Below are 21,357 nucleotides of genomic sequence, written 5' to 3' on the forward strand. Positions count from 1 at the left end.
AATAAAGAACAAGTCAATGGAGCATAATCACGTCTACAACACCTCGCTTCTTTCTTAGCAAGTATGGCTGTGGCTTGGGGTTGCACCTGTGATCTATTACAGCATACTACTCTTCGTTTTGTGTACATGGTCATTGGGTTGGTTTGGTTATGTGAACGCAGAGAGCAGACAAAACGATCTTCCCACAGAGTCTTTGACCATTGTGTTAGGAAGCAGATTAGAATATGTGGTTTCAGCGCCACGAAGCCCCTTGAGGTGAATATGTGCTTTGTAAATTAATGTCATGTTATGTTACGTTATGTTAAATTACTGTACTTTGTGTCATTTTATGTTATCCTGTGTTAGCTTATGTTTTGCTGTGCTAGGTTAAGTTGTGCTATGTTATCAATTTTTGCCCTCAGTCAGTTAGAGAAGTACTAAGCCCTGTGCCAGCGTTCTTCTCGTGAATATGAGGGCGAAAATCATTGAACGTGAGCGGCGCCCGGATGGGCGCAGTGAAGTTCACACCATAAGATATGAGCTGGACATCAGGAATGGGCACCGTCTTGCTCTCTGCAACCTGTTAACAAGTGGATGCCTGCATGTTTTTGCTGTCAGTTCCCCCGGGGCACAAGCAGGCATCCACTTCTGTCAGGACAGCTGATCGCAGCAAAAAGACAGACGTGGATGCCTGCTTGTGCCCCGGGGGAACTGACAGCAAAAATAAAAGCAAAGCACACGCGAAGCTGCATTTTCATTGCTATGACAACGAAAGCTTCGCAAGATGGCGTCTGACTGTGGACAGTCCGGACACGCGCATTCTGTCTGCTATGGACAAATGGCAAGAGCAGCCATGTTTATCCATGCAGACGCGTGCATGCAAGCCCTTCGCAGAATCGATTCCAAAAGGTACTCGCAATAGCGAGAGCAACGCATGCGCTGCTTTCGCTAGGCGAGACCTAAATACTGAATGTGAATGCACTACAACTAAATCAAGAAAAGAATACACGCAGGAACAAAACCATTATACTTCATAACAAACGAAGTAACTCAATTCATTATGATAAAGTGTGTTCTTTTATATTGTGTTTTTACCCATGCCAAGATTTGAACCAGTGACCTGCTAGCCACACTATAATCCTAGAAGTGAGTAATTATCTCACTAACATTTTGTAAAACATAAGTGCAGGTCTTCCACGGTAAGCAGAGCTAACCTAAGGGGTCATAACCAGGGCCACTAGAATTATGTGATTTTGTGGTGCTTTCCACATAATTATTAATTCCGCGCATTTATCACATAATCCATCTTCTTCTTTATAATTTGCAGATTTGAACAAAAAAAATGGTTTCTAGCTCAAACAAAACATAATAATGCACTCCTCGCCATGGAAAAAACCTCTGCCTTGACAGTGTCAACTGTGTAAAAACAAGCATTGGCAAAGCCATTAGGTCTCCCCTACATGAAAGCTACTGGCTTCCTCAATGTGTTTTTTTAATCCTGTTATACAGCAACTGCAGGTGGGAGGCAACACAGATCGAGGGCAGGTGTGCAGGAGGCAACACGGACAAGAGAGGATATGGGAAAAAAGAGATATGGCACAGCCGGCATCATGCGCATTTTAGGTCTCATTTGCGACAGCACATGTGCTGTCACTTGCAAGACATTTTGTTTCATTACTGGGGACTTGGAGGCCACCCATTGCTTACCACTGGTTGGTTTCATTGTTACTCTCATTTGCTTGCTTTTCATAAGCTGGCCGTGTGGCATTCAGTTCTGCTTTTTGCGTTTGTCCATACCCTAAGCACTCGTGTCCTTCCACTGCTCCCTTAATCGGAAGCTACTTTTTATTCTTTCTTCTAAGCAATCGACTAGACTGTGTGTCTTTTCCAGTAGTCTTCCTCTTGTACTATTCCTCCATTTTGCTTCGGCCCCCACCCTCCATATTTAATCATCAGTGTTACTTGCCACCCCCAACTGTCGGTGTCATGGCTGGCTTCTTCCCACTGTCCGTGTTATTGCTTACCCCTCCCGCTGTCCATATTGTTGCTTTCCCTTCCATCCCCCCAAACTGATTGCCAAAGTTGTTGCTTACCCCTACCCGTTGTCTATTTTGTTGCTCTGTCTCTAGCAGTCTGTGTTGTTGCTCTTCCTCACACTGTCCATGTTGTTGCTCCCCCTCTCCGGCCTCTCAACACGTTTCCTCCTGTCCCCATCCCGTACTAAACAAAAAGAAGCACTAGGACACAGCCAGGCATCATGGAGGGAGGGAAATCAATAGTGGGAGAGAGGGCTAGTTGGGGGCATGACGGACAATGGGGTGAGAGTGAGGCTCGGATCAAACACAAGGACAGTGGAGGGGGAAGGTGACAACTGAGGGTGGGAGGGAGGGGCTGAGGCAAGCAGATGGACAGCAGAGGATTTACGGGAGAGGAACAAGATGGGGAGGAGAGTACACAAGAGAGACATCTCAAAAAGACACTCCCTCATAGAGAACTTAAAGACAGCAAAAAGTAGAGGTTAAAAAATGGAAAGACAAGCAATGCATTCATGCTCCAGGGGAGGGACAAACTCACAAAGAGGAAGGAAATCTGCGGCAGCTGACCACTAAGAAACTAGGAAATGAAAGTGATAATGAAGCTAACAAATGATCAGCAATGGGCAGCCTCTAAGCCCACTGTTGAAAAACAAAAGGTCACAGAGAGATAGAAAATACGCTAGGAGTAACCCAATGGCAAAATAGTGAAGTAATACTGCCACAAAATGTGCCGCATTACACCACATAATTTGCCTTTTTTTGATGCAGAATTTGTTCTCCCCTGCAGCATAATTCCAGTGGCCCAAGGCCTATTATCTCGATTACTAGATATGTTCCATGAGCAGGATAAGCATATTCCATGATTCTCTGAATTTTAGACTAAATCCACCTAGGGGAAATACTGTTACACCTTAGTCACGGTTATTTATCAAGGAAGTTTTACAAACCTATTTCAAGTTTCCCATTTGGAAATAGAGAATAATGTGTGATTTCGACTCCCCGCTTTTCAAACTAGTTTGCATGCATGCTGCCTGATATTCCTCCCATTACCTAACCCCGCCCTACCCCACATCCTAAGCCAGTTGATCAAGGTGCTCAAGTTTCCGGTGAGGAGGCTGAAACAACCAGCTGCAATGTTGCCGCCTTTAGTTTGTAAGCTACACAGCTGTGGTAACCAGTCATCAAGCAGTAAGTGATACAAAGTAAAAATTCACGTTTCCTGCAAGAACTGTAATGAAACTATGGCTTAGGCTGGCATATCATGAACACCTCCTTTACCCAGCCCGCTCTCTTCTGCTTGCACTATTCTTAGGTTGGCCAAGCCTAATTCTAACATTAGATTGGCACTTTCAGGTTTAAGGCACGAAAGCTGTGATGTCCGATGTCGCCTGAAAGTTCCCCAACCACCAGACTCGACAAAATTAAGTAAAACTAGAAAAGAGACCATGTAAAGAGCCAAGGGATCTGTGCTGGACGGATTGTGCATTTCTGGTCACCCATTCTCCCTAACACTAGTGCATGCTGTGACTGAACCACCTAGCACCACTGCCTGAGGAAGCCTGGATCTAATACATTCCACAGGATGAAGAACTCGCTGGTGGGGCGCTCAACTATTGGGGGAATAGTAAAGACAAAATGTTCAGCAGCTCCCATTGTGTCTGACCTCTTGATCAAGGGAAAGCACTAGTACGCAGATCTCATGCAATAGTGCAGTAGGTCCCAGATTGCACGTTATCACTCCAGCAGCCAGTCCACAAGGCTGAGCAGTAAACTGCATGATGCACGGAAGCATCCTGTCTTAGAGACAGAGCAGTGCTGTGGGAGTAATGGATGCTTAGCCCAGCTCATACAGGTTCCCATTGACTGTGCTCTCAGCACAAAACTATGATCAGCCTAAAAAAAAACAGTTCCTCATTGTCATGCTTGGCAAGGCCCAGGAAGGTCAAGGCAGTTTATATTTTTTATAAATCACAAAGGTGGGTTGAATTGACAGAGTATGGCCTAGCAAAAAATGCAAGATGGCACACTTAAATAGGTAGGTGGTAGAAAAACAGTGGTGTTGTAAATGCAGTAAAAACTTTATGTTGGGTGTCATTTGGTGGGGTTTCCTTGAACGTTGTAGCAGATCCTGGACCCCCCCCCGTTTATTATTATTGCATCTTCGGGTTGGAAGAAGAAATTTGCACACATTATTCGTTCTCATTTAAAGCCCACTGATGTGAACCCAGACAGTTTTACAGGCGATAAAATTGATGGGTTAGGATATAGACGTCTTGCATTCAAAAACAGGCAAGCTACATGTAAACTGTACGTGGCAACTGATGATCCATCTGTTTGGGGTTGGAAGGACTAAAGGGCATTACTTGAGCAAGTTTTAGTTGCTGGCAATGGGGACAACACAAAAAAGAATTTCAAAATGTGTTTAGCAGCAAGGTTAGAAAACTCAAGAGTTTCACAAACCAAATAAGAGTCAAAGTTTTAGCCATTTCCAAAATACATAAAGCATATAATATTCGGATTATTGTGAGAAACGAAGTTAAGATGGGAGTTAAAACAAGCATTTGCAATGCAAACGGTCTCGCCCTTGGGACCTTATATGTATTTAGTTATGCAGCACCTTAGACTGGGTGGTGAAACATCTACTGTTTTTCAACATGGAGGGAAAGTAAGCACCAAACTGTGTGACATGCCAGGTATGGGAACACATGGAGAGAAATATTGCCTTTTAGTAGGAAATGGTATAGTCCAATGCTCTGTTTTTAATATAATATCAGGGCGTTCGGTGGTCATATCACAGAAAATACAGGATTTGAAAAAAATATTATTGTTTACGGGTGCTCGTGGAAGAGAGGTTCTATGGACTGGAATCTAGAGAATGCTAAAGTGATTAGCTAGAGTTCCTCAACAGAAAGCAATACACCTGGTAAACAAGCACCCTGGGGCACAAACGTGAATGCAAGGTCTATCAAAAGGACACTCATTCCCCCCAAGCCAGCTATTGCTGTAATTCTGCAGTTAGGTGTTTATTTTACCCCCCGGCCATTAACATTCGTCCTGAAAACCGCACAATAAAACAGATTCGTACCAATTACGCTGTAACAAAACACTAGGACTCAGAAACCAGCACCACTCTAAAATCCAGTAGCATTGTAGTTACCCAAACGCTTTACACCTTTATGTAAATTGATGTATCCGATGCATTACTCCAGAATTGCTTTTGTTACATTTTTAGCCCCTGCTCTAAACACCGAGGCACCATTCCCTGCCTTTTAACTCTTTCCCTGACTTTTTTAATAGCTTCAGATTCTTTGAAGCACGTTACGCGCTGCCTGCCCCCAATTGTGCTTTTGAAAGGTAAATATATGATAAAAAGGAAACGTTAGCCTGCCCCCAACTCCACGCACTGCAAACAAGTCGGGAGCGCTCACCTCTTGCTGTCCCTTCGATTCATCCTCGACACAGGCCGACGATGCTACAATGCCCTGGAAGCCAAAGAAGTGCTGCCCGACGCCTCTCCCCCGCACCGCCCCTGGCTGTTGGCGGGTGTGGCTCAGAGGGTGGTGGTTTGTTGCTCAAAAATCAGAGTGCAAAGCGAGATTAAACAAGCACTTGCAGTGCCATAGGAGTAGGCAGGAGACAGCCGCGATGCAGCCAGCAGAGCAGGCGGTCGGTAGCAGAGCTGTGTGCTGGAGCTGTCCAGGGGAGAACGGGGTGCAGCTCCTAGTCGGCCATGCATCACAGGCGCTTCTGTGATCTTTGCAGATTCCCTTCACCATCCCAAAGTGTCCAGGCCCCAGATCAACCGAGTTGCACATTCCGCGTGCGCTGTTCAAGGGTGGTAGCTCCGCCGGGACAGCTCCTGAACCCGCCCCGCCTCGGAGTACAGAACAGAAAGGCGCGAGTGCGGTATAATAAAGTTTTAAAAAAGCCATACCAAAGAAGAGTAGTCAGGCGGGTGAGGAGGACAGAATGGAACCCACCACGCTTCACTTTGTCCTGTTTCGTTTTGCTGCTTGTGCTGTCTCTGCCTTCTGCCGTAAATTGGACCGTGTATGACTGTAAAGACGTTGTACGCGCATGTGTTCTGGACAGGATAGGACAGGTCAAGCAAAATATAGTGCGCAAACTCATGCAGCCAATCCCAGAATAAAACAAGCATTTACAAATGCAATAGGACTCGTATTTACGCGAGCCCTATTGCAATGTAAACAAAAATGTGGACGTTCGGGGCATGGCCAACTGCCATCGGGAATGGCCGCTTGGTAGCTTCACACCGTAGCGCCATCCCCTAATTATCCGTTTTTAGGTCTCGGCTGCGAAGGCTGCGCTTGCGCAGTCTATCTCCGAGATTTAATGACTTGGAGAAGAGGGGCTTGAACCCGCCCCTCTTCTCCCCTGTTCTCCATTGGCTGGCCTCTTGAATGCTGGCCAGCCATTGGAGAAGAGGTCAGTCATTCCGATTAGGCCCCGTCCTTTTCGGATCGGGGGCGTGTTTTTTGCAAGAAGTCTCAAGGAGGAGATAACAGCAAAACACGCCCCCGAATCCGAAAACGACGCTGCCTTTCTCCGAGGCATTTCTGTTTTGCCTCGGAGAAAGGCTGTGGTGTTCCTGGCCCTCACCTCGCCCACTTCCAACCCCTCGTTCGCTTGGATGCTAACACACACACTACCACGTAGGAGTGTGAAACGTATTTTAAAAATGGTGAAAAAAATTGTGTTGCCCTTAATTGAATGGGGCATTCACAGAGCTCATTGGCTATCGGGCTTTGGATGCTTATGATTGGTTGGAAAACCGCTTGTGCGTTTAAAGACTGAAGTTTAAACATCAAACCCAGTTGTTCATTGGTTGTGATGCCCGGAGAGTTCACGTGACCGGAACAAAAGTAGCTTTTTGCAACAGACAGGCCTCCCCCTTTTGTAAATGAATTGGTTCTTTGGAGTTTCACTTGGTGCCTTTGCTAACCCCATTGAGCGAGCCAGTGAACTGGGACACAAGTACCTCAAAAATCCTTTTAATCGTCGTAAACGGGGAGGTCGCTGATGACTGGCAGCCAACCTAGTTCTGATACGGCTGTGACAGCAACTTGTAAGACAACAGACCGCCGCCGGGAGCCACCCGGGCTCTATAATCGTCACAGGTCGTGCGTCTCCTTCATACTAAACCAGCACTCTACCTCTTTTACGCCACAACTGCCTACCGTAATTATAAAGTCTAACTTTAGGAGTTCTACTGTCCTGCTTTCCTACTGCTTCTTCCCACCTTGGCCGGCTGCCACTTCGGCAGGTGAGTGTGCAACGCCGTATTGCGCCCTTTGTGGTAGTACACTATAGTGTCAGATTGAAACCGGTGCTCCGTCATTCGCAAGGGTTCTCTCAACTCTCTTCTAGCATGTGCCTTCCCATACGCTTATTTAGTACCTGTTGATGTGCAATATTGCAGTTCGTTTTATTGTGATACCAAGATGGAAAGTTAGCTTCTATAATCTAAATTGTGCATATTTTCAAAGTTCCAGAAAAATAAAACTTGTCGCAGCAAGATCAGCTACTATCATGGTGCTCGAGTGCAGCAGGGCAGAAACTGGGGTAGGGCCCTCTTGTGGCGGCCCCTACACTCCCACCTCTCTACTCCTCCCCCCACCCCCTTTACTTCCTCATCTCCGTCCCCAGGGACCGGGCGCGCAACACCAATTGGACTCAAAAGGGCTTCATCCCCCCCCCACCCCCCTCGTGTGTGGCAGCCAGGGATGAGACAGCTTCCCAGTGCCCACACAGCCGCACCCGAGCACTTCACAGGTCTTTGAAAGTCCATTTGCATGTTAATGAGGCCTCGCTGGTGTTTCACCCCTTCTAAGAGCCCCTGCAGCTCCACTCTGCCTATTGCTTCAAGATTCAGCCCAGCACCCCCCCCCCCACGAAAAAATGTCTTAGCCCCCCCCCCCCTCGAAATTGGGCTCTAGTTGCGCCTCTGTGTGCAACCAGACCTCTTGCACGGTCTGGGAGACACAACCTAACACATTGCTTTTATAAGTGTTCCCCTTAACTTAATTGTTTTGTTCGGTGTTGATTTTTTCTTCTCCCTGTCACATAATAATAAAATGCACGATACAACTGAAATGGTTGTGACAAAACATCACCAGTAAAACAGTCCGAGTTATTATTTTTAATTTCACAATGAAACTGGGGTAGGGCCCTCTTGTGGCGGCCCCTACACGCCCACCTCTCTACTCCTCCCCCCACCCCCTTTACTTCCTCATCTCCGTCCCCAGGGACAGGGCGCGCAACACCAATTGGACTCAAAGGGCTTCATCCCCCCCCCCCCCCTCGTGTGTGGCAGCCCGGGATGAGACAGCTTCCCAGTGCCCACACAGCCGCACCCGAGCACTTCACAGGTCTTTGAAAGACCATTTGCATGTTAATGAGGCCTCGCTGGTGTTTCACCCCTTCTAAGAGCCCCTGCAGCTCCACTCTGCCTATTGCTTCAAGATTCAGCCCAGCCCCCCCCACGCGAAAAAATGTCTTAGCCCCCCCCCCCTCGAAATTGGGCTCTAGTTGCGCCTCTGTGTGCAACCAGACCTCTTGCACGGTCTGGGAGACACAACCTAACACATTGCTTTTATAAGTGTTCCCCTTAACTTAATTGTTTTGTTCGGTGTTGATTTTTTCTTCTCCCTGTCACATAATAATAAAATGCATGATACAACTGAAATGCTTGTGACAAAACATCACCAGTAAAACAGTCCGATGTTATTATTTTTAATTTCACAATATTTATTGCAAGCATATAGTGGATTGGTCAGGTAGCTGCCTGTTTTCTCTTTTTGTTTTTGTGCCGCTTGCAAAATATCCATTGCGACAGCTTGCCAAGTCCAGATACATTGGGTTTGCCAATGCTTGTTTGTAGTTACTGTAACATGCGCACAAAGCACTGCATAACAAGCATTTACAATGCAACGGTCTCGGCATTGTTAAAGTTAGAGCTATTGGCATTGCTCATGACAATGCCGTTTCTTTAAATGTTTTAAAAACAAAAACAAACAAAAATAATGTCATGAGCAATGCCAATAGCTCTAACTTTACCAATGCCGAGACCATTGCATTGTAAATGCTTGTTACTGTGTTCCCCCGGCCGAGCTGCCGCCCGAGAGGTCCATCGGCAATAGTGAGGAGCCTGGGATCCGGGGGCCGCTTTTCCCAACGATCGAGGATGCTGCCGGCGTGGAGCTCCGGCGGACCGGTGCTGCAGAGCAACCCCCTGCAGCCGCAAGTGACCAAGGGCAGCCCGAGTATACTACTCGAGGTTGGTGCGGAGGCCTGGCCGAAATAAGGGCCACTGAAGAGTTTTCGGAGGTGCGGCAGGCTGTGGAGGTGCCGCTCCGCTATTCATCGGCCCAGGGTGCCGGAGACAGCACCCGGGTGAGATCGCAGAGGCTGCATTCAGAGACGGTGCTTCGCCGCGGAGGGAGACGACGCTGCCGGGGGATCACGCATCGAAGCGCGACCCATCAATCGTGTGATCCAGCACCTGGGGGTTTTCTGACACAGCCAGCACTGGAACAGATTCGGGAGCACAGGTGGGGGCAAGTGTGATATTTGGGCACCGGAGAACTGGATAGCAAGAAGGGCCGCCCCCGTGGACAGGATTTTTGACTGCTACATGGTGGGCTGTGCGTCCGTGGGGGCTCTGGGGCCCGGCACCACTTCCTGGAGGGAACTGCTGGACCCGGTAGCCCGCCTGGGTGAAAGGAGACTGGGGAGCGCGGAGTACATCACCTCACGAGCAGAAGGGAGGTGTCGTGGTGGCGGTGCAGGGGCCAGTGGCACTGTGGTGGCCTGGTGAGATTGCTGAACATAGAACACCTGCAGACGGCGCTGAGTTCGGACCGGATACGGTCGCAGGGGTGAGTTGACCGCACTGCGTAGAGGGAGGAGTGGGGATACCCTCCCCTGACAAGATCGGCCTGTCCTTGGCGACAACATTCGAAGACCGCTCAGCCCAGGATGTTCTGGTGGCAGAAGGGAGACGGCTGGGGGGGCTCTTCGCGAAAACCGACAGGCCAAGCGGTATTGGCCACTGCAGGCGGCGGGGAGGAACGGGAGCACCCCCATAGCGAGTGGTGGCCACCACGACAGATACAGGATGGCGACTGGGCGCAGTAATCGCATGGCTCTACAGGCCAAGTTAGACAAGTTTGCCTGGCAGAAGCAACAGGGCGAGGAGCGAGGTGAGTCGGCAGCCTTTAGCGAAGGTGCGGAACCCACAAACAAGGACATACTGGAGGCCATCACGACGGTCAGGATCTCTTTCGAGACCCGCATAGACACAGTGGCTACGGCGGTGACATTGATCCGAGAGGATATGAAAAAGATGGCGGAGCGACTGGGCACGGTTGAGAACACTACCAAAGAACTGGCTACAGATACAACGCTCCTTACAAAACAGATGACAGAGTTGCATGCGTCACATAAGGCGATGGCACTACAACTCGATGATTACGAAGGTAGAATGCGACGCAACAACGTTCGCATTCTTGGTGTACGGGAGCGGGCGGAGGGACAGACCACAGACTTGTTTGATGAGGACCTCGTTCTCAAGCAGCTGCAACCACGGGGCCTCTCCAAGTGTTTTTCGATTGAACGAGCCCATCGTGTGCTGGGGGGGGGGGGGGGGAGTTCGCCCAAAACCCGGGGCGCCACCACGGCCCGGGTGTTTAGCTTTTGAGACCGCGATGTTATACTACAGACAGCGAGAGTGGCCCCCACTGAACTTCGAGAGCAGCACGATAACATTCTTCCCCGACTTTACCCTGAGAGTGCAGAAACAGCGTCGCAGCTTCCCGGAGGTGAAACGCACCCTCAGGGACCAGGAGATAAAGTATGCAATGTTATTTCCCGCCAAATTAAGAGTTGAAGCCAACGGCAAATCCTGTTTTTTTCCGAGGCCGGAGGAGGCCTGGGACTGGCTTGAGGGGTGGCGCACGGTTGGGCAGAAGACACGCAAGGTCCCTTCCACAGCTGATGGGGTGGGAGACTGGCGAAATCAAAGGCGTTCCCCTCCTCTCTCTGACTTGGAGTCTCAGTCTCAAGCGGGTGGGCGCTAAAACACTGTATTGAGCCCGATTGACTGGCTGACGTCTGGGTGAAGGGGACACACATGGGTGTTCTTATGGTGGGCCACTTGCTGTGCTTCCTATTTGAATCCTAACGGATGCTTTTCTTGCAGTTGGGGGGGGGTCACGGGGTCCGGGCGATTGTTCCAGTCAGGCCACTGGTTGCTATGTGCGGGACGTGATGGATCACGGATCCCGGCTCATAAAAAGAGGGCGGTGGGGCCGGGGTGGACTTTGTGTTATACTTACGTGTGTTACGGGGATGGAGTTGCTAAAGTTCCCTGAAGTTGTTGAAGGGTGGGCGACAGGCACTCTGCACGTTGGGGGTGGCGGGCGGTTTTAGTCCCGCTGAGCAGGGAGGGGGTTGGGAATTCAACAGGAGTTGGAGGGGATGGGGTAGACAGGTTGGGGTTTTTTTTGGTTCCGTTTGTTTTTTTTTGTTTTTTTGCATCAGGCAATGAAAATCCCTTGATCGCTAAAATCCTATGTGGCAACGGTATGTTGGACAATGGAATTCTATATCGCAACAGATTGCCTCTGGATGATAAAAGCGGGGATACAGGTGCAGTCTACCAATTTATTTTGTTGATGGTGCGCTTGTTGTGTTCTGATGGTGCCTGGAGAGGGACTTAGAGCGTCCACCTGGAATGTGAATGGCCTGGGAGACAAAATTAAAAGAGGTATAGTCCTGCAATATATTCACCGTCATGCACTTGATATGGTGCTGCTACAGGAGACTCACTTGATAGGAAATACATGTATGGCACTGAATAGGAAGGGTTACCGTATGATTGTTCACTCTGGGTTCACTACGGGCTCCAGTGGGGTGGGGATACTCCTGCGTAAGGGTTGTCCATATGTGGTACAAAACACCTGGACTGACGTACTTGGCAGATATGCAGCGGCCACAGGTTTGTGGGAAGGGAGAGTGGTCAATGTGGTATCTGTGTATGCCCCTCCTGGATTGCAGCGCCCAACCTTGCAAGATATAGGGGCTTTGTTATTGGCCCTGCCAGTGGGATTCTTGATATTAGGGGGGGGGGGTCTTTAACTTGACTATGGACAGCCTTTTGAGACAGACTTCCGCCTAGAACTGACCCATCTCGGAGATCCCAACTTCAGGGGTTTGCCGATGCTCTGGGGGTGGTGGACGTATAGAGGTGGTCGCACCCTCAATATACGCATTATACACACCAGTCGGGAGTACATGGCAGTTAATCCCGGATCAACTACCTATTCACACATGCGCACGACATACGAGATTTCGTTGAGCCTGCGACTATGGCGCGAGGTATATCTGATCACTCCCCCGTTGTGGCGGTCTTTGGCGTTCAGCACATCAGGCGCCTTTGCACAATTAGGATACAGCCGTGGGCATTAAAGATACCCGGCATCAGGGAAGGTCTTCGGCAAGACACGGACTATTATTTCGCTGAAAACGTGGGTTCGGTCGGATCGGCGGTTACACTCTGGGGGCCATATGGCGTGGTGCTTAAGGGGAGGGCATTGTCGATGGTGGGCCACAAAACAGAGCGGAACAAAAGAGTGGTTGACTTAGAAAGGGACATTTTGCACCTAGAGGGGGCCCTCGCCCAGTACCCAAATCCTGATATACAACACAGTATCGGAATAAAGAGGCAAGATTATAAACCGCTTCTGCTGGAGGACGCTACTCTGCGGTCCCTGGCCATGCGTCACCGGATATATGAACAGGGCGAGCATACGGGTTAGCTCCTGGCATGGCTGGAGCGTAAGGAACAGGCAGCAAAATGGGTAAGAGCGGTAACAGGCCCAAATGGTACGTTGATTAAGGACCCCCAGGGGATCGCTGATACATTTGCTTCTTATTTGGAAGAGGTTTATCAGGTCCCGCAGCACTCGCAAGCCTCGTTGGCGGCTGCCCTCCTGGCCACTATTGATGTGGTGAGCCTCTCGACTCAAGATAGGGAGACACTTGACGCAGATCTCTCGGTGGAAGAGATCCAAAAAGCAATATCGGACGTTCGGTCGGGCAAAGCGATGGGCCCAAATGGCATACCCATCGAGCTCCTTAAACCCATGGCTTCGAAGTTGGCGCCCCACTTGTTCAACCTATATAATGAATGCTATGACTCCGGGCTGCTGCCAACCAATATCCGTAATGCTGCCATTGTGGTGATTCATTAACCCGGCATACCAGCGGAGAAGTGCAAATCGTACCGCCCTATATCGCTGCTAACGGTGGAAGTGAAAATCCTTGCCAAGCTCGTGGCCAATCGTTTGCTCCCATACCTGTCTGACTTGATCCATCCAGATCAGTCGGGTTTTATGCCTGGTAGGAACACTGCTAGAAATCTCTGCCGCGTTCATGGCGTGCTGGGAAGGAGAGATACGATTGAAGAGGAAGCGATCTTATTGTCACTGGATGCCACAATGGCGTTTGACAGTCGAGTGGGACTATCTCTTCGCAGTCCTCGACTGTATGGGGTTTGGTCCCAAGCTGATTGGTTGGGTCAGGTTGTTATATGAGCAACCCACGGCGCATGTCATGGTTAATAACCACTGCTCTGCCTCTTTTCCCCTTCGGCCGGGAACTCTACAGGGTTGCCCACTGTCGCCGCTCCTCTTTGCCATGGTGTTGGAGCCGTTGGCAGTCTGGGTGAGGGGCAACCCTGAAATCAGGGGCCTTAAATGGACCCGCGAACACGAGGACCGCATATCGCTCTACGCGGACGATATCTTATTATATTTGGCCTCACCAGCACGATCTCTACGTCGGATCCTTCATATTTTCCACATCTTCGGGGCACACTCGGGGTATCGGATCAACTGGTCCAAATCTCAAATGTATGCACTCTGGGGTGCACCTCCATCTAGCCTTAGAGGTTATCACATCCCGGTGGCAGAACAGGGCTTTCGTTATTTGGGCATTTTCATCACACCTGACGTTAATCTTTTCTATACACGGAATCTTCAGAAGCCCCTGCAACGCCTGAAGTCGGATGTAACGCACTGGAGGTCGTTGCCCCTAACTCTCTTAGGAAGTGCCTCCCTGTTTAAAATGCTCGCTTTCCCGCGCTTTCTTTATGCTCTGGAAAATGCTCCTAACCCAATCCCAGATTCCTTCTTTTTGCAAATTGAGGGGGTGGTGCGGGGGTTGCTCTGGGAGGGTCAGCCCCCACGTATTGCCATAAACGAACACACCATGGGGTGGTACGACGGGGGTATCGGACTGCCGGATTTGCACCTTTACTATCAGGCGTCGCAGTTGACAGCCATCAACAGATGGGTATTTGGACCACACGACGACCCCAATCTCCGGACGGATCATTGGTTGATGGGGAAGGAGGGGGGATATAACAGGGCACTTTATATGAACCATTGTAAATTACGGTTGACCGTCCCCACGGCTAGCACGGTGGAAGTGTGGCACGCAGTCCAGCGTAAGCTGGGGTGGCACAATCGTCTTACTAAAGCGACTCCGTTGTGGGAACCAGATATCTTAGGTCACCTTAGTGCATGTCCAGGGTTTGACAGGTGGGACCTGATTGGGATTTCTAGGGTTGGGGACTTATGGGTGAAAGGGAAAAAGGCCACATTCACAGACCTTCAAATGAAATACCACCTTGCACCCTCAGAGACTTTTAGGTACATACAAATTAGTCACGCCATTGATTCAGCCCTCCCCGGGGATACCACCCTTCCAGACTCCTCCCCACTGGAAGATCGACTATTGTTAGATCACATGGACCGCAAAGCCATCTACCTCACGTACAAAAAATTTGTAAATAATGGGATGGACCCAATGTTGAAATTACGGGAGAGCTGGGAGCGTGACTTGGGGGAGATGGAAGATGAGGACTGGAGGGAGGCGCTCGCTTCCCCCAGGGAGGTGGCGATTCCTATGAGACTGACTGGTTCAGCTTAAGGTGCTCCATAGGGTTGATTTTTATGCAAAGTTGTTGTTTAGGTTGGGCAGGAGGCCGGACCGGCTCTGTCTACGACGATGCAACCAGCCTGGTACATTCACGCACATAATCTGGAACTGCCCCCACATACAAAACTATTGGACGGATGTCACCCGGCAACTGAGGGCTTGTGGCAAGCCCATTCAACCTTCCCCCAAGTTATGCCTCCTTAATATTTGGGACGCAACAGATCTTACGTTGACGTTTTTTTTTTTAGATTTCTCATACTAAGATTTCTAAACCAATAACCAAACCTTTACTTGGGATTGAAACCAGGGCTTGGAAAAATATTAACAGTGAGGAAATCGACAACTATTTGAAGTCCACCTTGGATGTCTGGCCCCTATCGGTCGATAAGGCCACGATGGCATACACCGAATGGCTAGATGTGGCCTGTAAAGGTTTAGCCCCAGTTAGAGTATGTACCCCTAGGAGAATGACACCCTCGGCCCCTTGGTACTGTGAGAATTTAAAATATAAAAAAATGGAATGCAAACGATTAGAATGTGCATGGAGGAAAGATTATACCACATCTACTAAGAGGGCTTATAGAGATAGCCTCTACAGCTATAAAAAATTGCTCACTGAAACTAAAAAGATATTCTACGGGGAACAGATTAGCAAAGCAAAATCCTCCATAAAGAACTATTCAACACAGTCTTAAAACTTACAACACCCACCTTGGCAAAACCTCATGGCAATTCTGAATTTTGTGAAATTCTTGCCTCTGCCTTTCAAGAAAAAGTGGGCACAATCTTTTCATCCTTCAGCACTTTGCCGGGAGATGGTATAAAGATGGATGCATGGAACTGCCCAATGGACACTAAGACAGTGCCCTCCTTGGATTGTTTTGAGACCATGAGTGCCCAAGATACTGCTAAGCATTTGCAAGTAATTCAATCAGGATCTCCTCTAGATCCTTCTCCAGCACAAATAGCTAAACTAGCGTCTAACACTATTGGAGCTGCTCTTGCCCCTGTTTTTAACAATATTTTTAAGTGCACCTTGTTTCCCAAGATTTGGAAAAGAGCTTCAATCCTTCCCCTTCTCAAGAAAGCCAACTTGGATCCCAAAGAGCCGAATAACTATAGGCCTATTTCTCGTCTTCCTTTACCGGCCAAGCTGATAGAAAGAGAAATGAACCGTCAGTTGAGTGCTTTTATTAACAACTATGGACTCCTCGACTCTACTCAGTTTGGCTTTCGCACAGAGCTTGCGCTGATTAAGTCAACGGAGGAGATTAGAGAAGTACTGGATCAGGGTGGCGCGGCAATTTTGATCATGCTGGACCGTTCGGCGGCCTTTGACACAGTCCACCATGAAGTACTGTTGGACCGTTTAGGCGGAAAGGAGGTTACTGGCAAGGCCCTTGCCCTTTTAAGATCCTTCCTTTCTAACAGAACTCAAACAGTGGACATGGGTACTGACTGCTCAAAGCCTTTCTCTCTGCCCTGTGGGGTCCCACAGGGCTCAGCGCTCAGCCCCACGCTGTTCAATATATAATTATCTCCCTTGGCAGCCCTTATTCGATCCTTTGGCTTCCAGCTGACCTCCTATGCCGATGACACTCAAATAGTGCTATCCATACAAAAAGGCAAAGAGGCCGAGATCGGTCGGAATTGCTACAACTGTATGCAGTCCATTGCCGGCTGGATGTCAGTAAACTGTCTCAAGCTGAACGCAGGGAAGACTGAGGTGATTATTTTTGGTAATCCCTCAAATCTCTGGTCAACCAATTGGTGGCCAGAATCTTTGAGCTCACCCCCAGTTCCAATTGGTAACGCTAAAAATCTGGGAGTAATGTTGGACTCTAGACTGTCCTTTGCGGACCAGATAGGTAAGGTGGTATCATCCTGTTTTCATATACTCAGGATTATGAGAAAAATTAAGCGCTTCCTCTCGGATGACAGCCTCAGGACAGTAGTAACAGCGCTTGTTCTGTCTCGTTTAGATTATTGCAATGCCTTATACCTCAACATCCACAAAAGGCAGCTCAATCGATTGCAAGTAGTGCAAAACGCTGCCGCCAGGGTCCTTTTGGGTATTCCCAAGTTTATCTCCGTAAGGAAGTGACTTCGGGACCTTCATTGGCTACCAATGAAACAGCGGATAGAATTTAAGGTTCTTTGCCTGGTCTTTAAAACCTTGGAGGGACATGGGCTTGCCTTCATGAGTCAACACCTTCAATGGTATACCCCCCGTAGGGTCCTTCGCTCAACCAAGGCAATGTTGGTAAAAGTCCCACGTGTTAAAACAGCTAGTTGGGGGGTAGGAGCTTTTTCTGCTATGCCGCAAAGGCTTGGAATGGCCTCCCTTTGCAGCTCAGAGCAGCAGCTGGGCTCCTAGAGTTTAGGAGGGGCCTAAAAACCTGGCTTTTTTCTTAACTGAACTTAGCTTAACATATGTAATTTACTCCTTATCTGACCAGTAGGCAATGCTCTCAGCGCCAGGACACCTAACGGTAACAGTGTGCTTTACAAGCTCTATTAACATAACATAACATAACATAACATGGGTGACCATGGGGTGGACCATAGCCAAATGTAACATCGCCCAGAAGTGGGGGTCTGACGTGCTGCCACGGGTAAGGGACTGGGCAACCGACATGGACTATGCCATGTTGGCTGAAAAGACTGTTTAAGGGGCGAGGCTGCCCCAAAAAGTGGGACCACAAATGGGGAAAGTGGAATAGATATAGGGGTGATATTTGCATTTCTCCCACGGTGGAACTGAGGAGGGAGAGGCGAACATTGATGGATAGACTGGATGGGATTGCGGGGACCCTTTCACCGGGCAGTCACCACTAGTGCGTCACAGTGCATATACCACATATCTGTTTTCAAATGTTTATTGGCCATGTAAAGATGTAATCACTGTAATGGCAGGTATATCAGGTGAGATAAGTATTATGCATCCATTGACCCTGCATACGTTGCGAAGCATTATATTGATTTTGTCCTGCCTTGCCACTGATTTCTGTGTAATGCCTGGACCGATGCTTTTTGTTATTAATAAAAATTGTTTTAAAAAAAGAAAAAAGAAAAAAATGTGGAGGTAATTTTGTGTGGGCCAGTGAATGTCAACATTCCTAGAGGATATAAAGAATGCTGTCAGTAAAGCACCCAATTTACAGGGGTTTGATCTGCTGCTACCACAATAGAAACTATGGATGCAAGTAGTAGAGGGTTAGGTAGTGTTCTTACTCAAATTTATATTTCCCTGGTTTAAACACATCCACCATTGATTTGAAAAATTGAACCTTGGATCCTTCTGGGCAGATCCCGCCTTCTTCTAAATTGCTTCTAAGAAAACGATACTGGAAGCACATATACACTAGTCTTTTTTGCAGTTCCTCGCTGTGTAGGCTGACAGATCAATTTTGTTTCAAACCCCTCCCTCCCCCCCTCCCATTTTATGAAACCTTTCATGACCTCCTGCTCTAGCAGTTAGCATAAACCTTATATCTAAAATTTCGCTGTGATACACGAGCTGGGGTCATTTACTGCCCTATGGAATTCAAACATGAGCATTGTTCGCTCATCCGTATGCACTATGTGCTCGCTAGCTGCAAATTAATCAATACACAATGTATTATTTTTCTGCCCAACATACCCAAAGCCTAGAGGGAATTGGATACACCCACTCTGCTTGTATTATGGCATCCGGAGATACCAGGAGGCAGTGACAATCTTGAAGGGCAACACAACTATTTACATTCTCTATGCTCTAAGCAAGTTTTTATTTATGGCCAGATCAATAAGGAAAGCAAAAGGTCTTACTAGCTCAGGCCAAAATGGGCTGCTTATACAGCTCGCCTACTTTGCGCATGTCTAAGTTTTTTTAATGGGGTTAATGGACCTGCTCAATTTTCTATTTCTTCTTTTAAAAAGTGCTATTTTGTGATTGTATTGTTTTTTTTTAAAGAGAGTTATGCTATGTTAGGTCTTAAAGTGATCTCAATTGGTCTTATCAAATTTTGTAACATTGCATTTAAATCATTGTTTTATTGTGTGTAATGTTTATGGAATTAATTTTCTGAAAGAAACTTTTTTTAATTCAATAAAGCATAGGAAAGAGCTGGTCATGGGGGTGTGTCCAAGATGGCCACGGTATAGGACGTATACCATGGAGCTCCGCCGGCCTTCAGGACGATCCTGGCCTGGTCTTAGGGGTCCCTGCCGGGCGGCCGATCATGAGGACCCCCCCCCCCCCCCTCCCAGGTCTCACCAACGCAGCACGCATGCACAGCATAGGAGGGCCTTTAGCCGTCGCTCTGCTCTTTTTGAAGCACACACTTGTGCTTGTGGCGGCATCCACCTTGCGGGTTCGCGCAGCGGCGTGCATGCTAATTGGCTGTTGCTCGCTCCCGCAAGGCGGACGGTCCCACAAGCGCGAGTGTGCTTCAAAGCCTGGTTCCGTGAACTCTGGCTCCGTCACGCTGTGATGTTTTTTCTGGAGACACTCTCCGGTCTTCATTTTAGAAGAGCAGAAAGACGAGGCTTGGCCTCACCCTCGCCTAAAAACATCAGAACTGCGTGAACGGTACCAACTGTCTCAGTGACTGTGAGGCACTAGCCTCCCGGCCGTGGCACTGACTCTCTCCCGCCCTTTAAGAGGCACCAGCCCGCCATGTTACACGCCGCTGATTGTGCTCTGTCACCTTGCTGCCTTCTCTGAGGCACGGGTTTTAGTGCGCATCTCTGTAGTGTAATGTCAGTCACTGACCATTTTTCTCATTAGCTTGTGTAATCACCACACACAACACAAGCAGTTTGATAGGGTGACGTGCCTAGGGGGGGGGAATGTTTCTATTGGCTACTTTCAGACAGTACTTGTAGTCCTGAAGAAACACAAACGCGGTTTTCGGGCCGAGGGGCGGCCGTGGAGTGGGCCTCTCTGCATCTCCAGAACCTCCTCCACTTTCCACTTTATCTTGAGTTTCTAGCCCAGAATGGACGTTAAAGCAGAAAGCGCAAAGATGCCAGTGACCAAGCTAGCACAGCAAATGTACACCTCAGTAGTTCCAAACCATAACATGTGCTGAGGTCATCATGTTCACTATTATGACCTCACCCCCCAAAAAACCCAATGACAGTTTGGAAAATAGTATCCCAGACTGTCAAAAGGCGCTGCGATGCTACACTTGAAGCAACTTGTGCGCTATCAAAAGTTTATTAGCACCGCAAATATCAAGGTGACATTTTATTCCGCCCTGACTGTAGTGCATATGTATTTCGTTTTTATCATAGTAGTTAAAGGGCTTTTTAGGTGGTTTTCTTTTTATTATTGTCACTTCTTTTAATCTAAACTCAAAAATGCACTTTTTCCACTGGGCTTCCGCTTGAGTTTTGAGTGTGTGCTTGAAATGTAATAGTGGGGTACTTTGTGTTTTAAATCACCTTTTAGTGTTTCTGGTTGATCAGAACCCCTGGATTAACAGCAAAACAGCTTCCATGGGAAGTCTCATTGGGCCACATCGGTTTCTTTATTCAGAGAGCGGAGACCTGGTAGTAATGATGTAACACGACACAGCTGCGCGTGACAACCGTGGACCACTCCCAGACTGCACTCATCGTTGAAGGTACTTGCATTTTTTTCCAGACCTGTGCCTTTAGTACTCTGTCCTCCGGATATCAAGCAAGAAAGAGCAAACGTGACTGACAGCCGTTTAAGTAATGCAAGACATTTTCAGAATTATGTTTTTCACTTTCAAATAACAAATGCACACGTTATAATATAACACATCATGCACAGTTAAAAAAAAACTCCCCACTTTTTAAAGGGGTGCTGTACACCTAAAGGATTCCTGCGCATCTCCAAAAGAGCTATTATTTGCGAATTTAAGGGATTCATTCTGATCTCTTCTGACACGGAGGGGTGAGGTTATGTCTCAGCTCAGACCAGACATACGTGATCTTTGGCAAGCGTTTTTTCATGAACTATGTATTAAGAAAGGACATTTTGAGCAGTAAGTACGAACGAGCTGTCTGTTTTTTGCTTGCACCATTGCCTCTGTGGGCTGGAATTAGCTTTTTTTAGGTCTCGCCTAGCGATGCAGCACAAATGTGCTGCCTTCGCTTTGCGAGGCATGCTGTATACACTATAGTGTGGAAGCTTTGTTGAAGCTCCGCCCACTATCCAGCCCATCTCCTTCATTGGCTTAGGTTATAAATGCTGCCTTCCGATTGGTTTTGAGCTTGTTAGTCCCTCCCCATGACAGCCATGTCAGTCATTTGCATCCTTCCATTGCTACTGGCCCCTTCACTGCACAGACTACTTTCTTCCCGT

General features: G+C 48.2%; 1 protein-coding gene across 3 annotated transcripts in view; it reads right to left on the reverse strand.

Annotated features, from left to right (window-relative positions):
• The window catches only part of LOC146839375 (uncharacterized protein C14orf119 homolog), a 63,478-nt gene that overhangs the window by 28,021 nt on the left and 14,100 nt on the right, over positions 1-21,357 (reverse strand). The window contains exon 1 of one of the 3 annotated variants that reach the window (XM_085651395.1): positions 20,469-20,489. The exons of the other annotated variants lie outside the window; for them this stretch is intronic. The gene's annotated coding sequence lies outside the window, so the exon portion shown is untranslated. Of the gene's footprint in view, positions 1-20,468; positions 20,490-21,357 lie in introns of those variants that run through there. 3 annotated transcript variants of the gene reach the window in all.

This window comes from Triturus cristatus, chromosome 4_1 (genome assembly GCF_964204655.1).
Source record: "Triturus cristatus chromosome 4_1, aTriCri1.1, whole genome shotgun sequence".
Taxonomy (NCBI): Eukaryota; Metazoa; Chordata; class Amphibia; order Caudata; family Salamandridae; genus Triturus; species Triturus cristatus.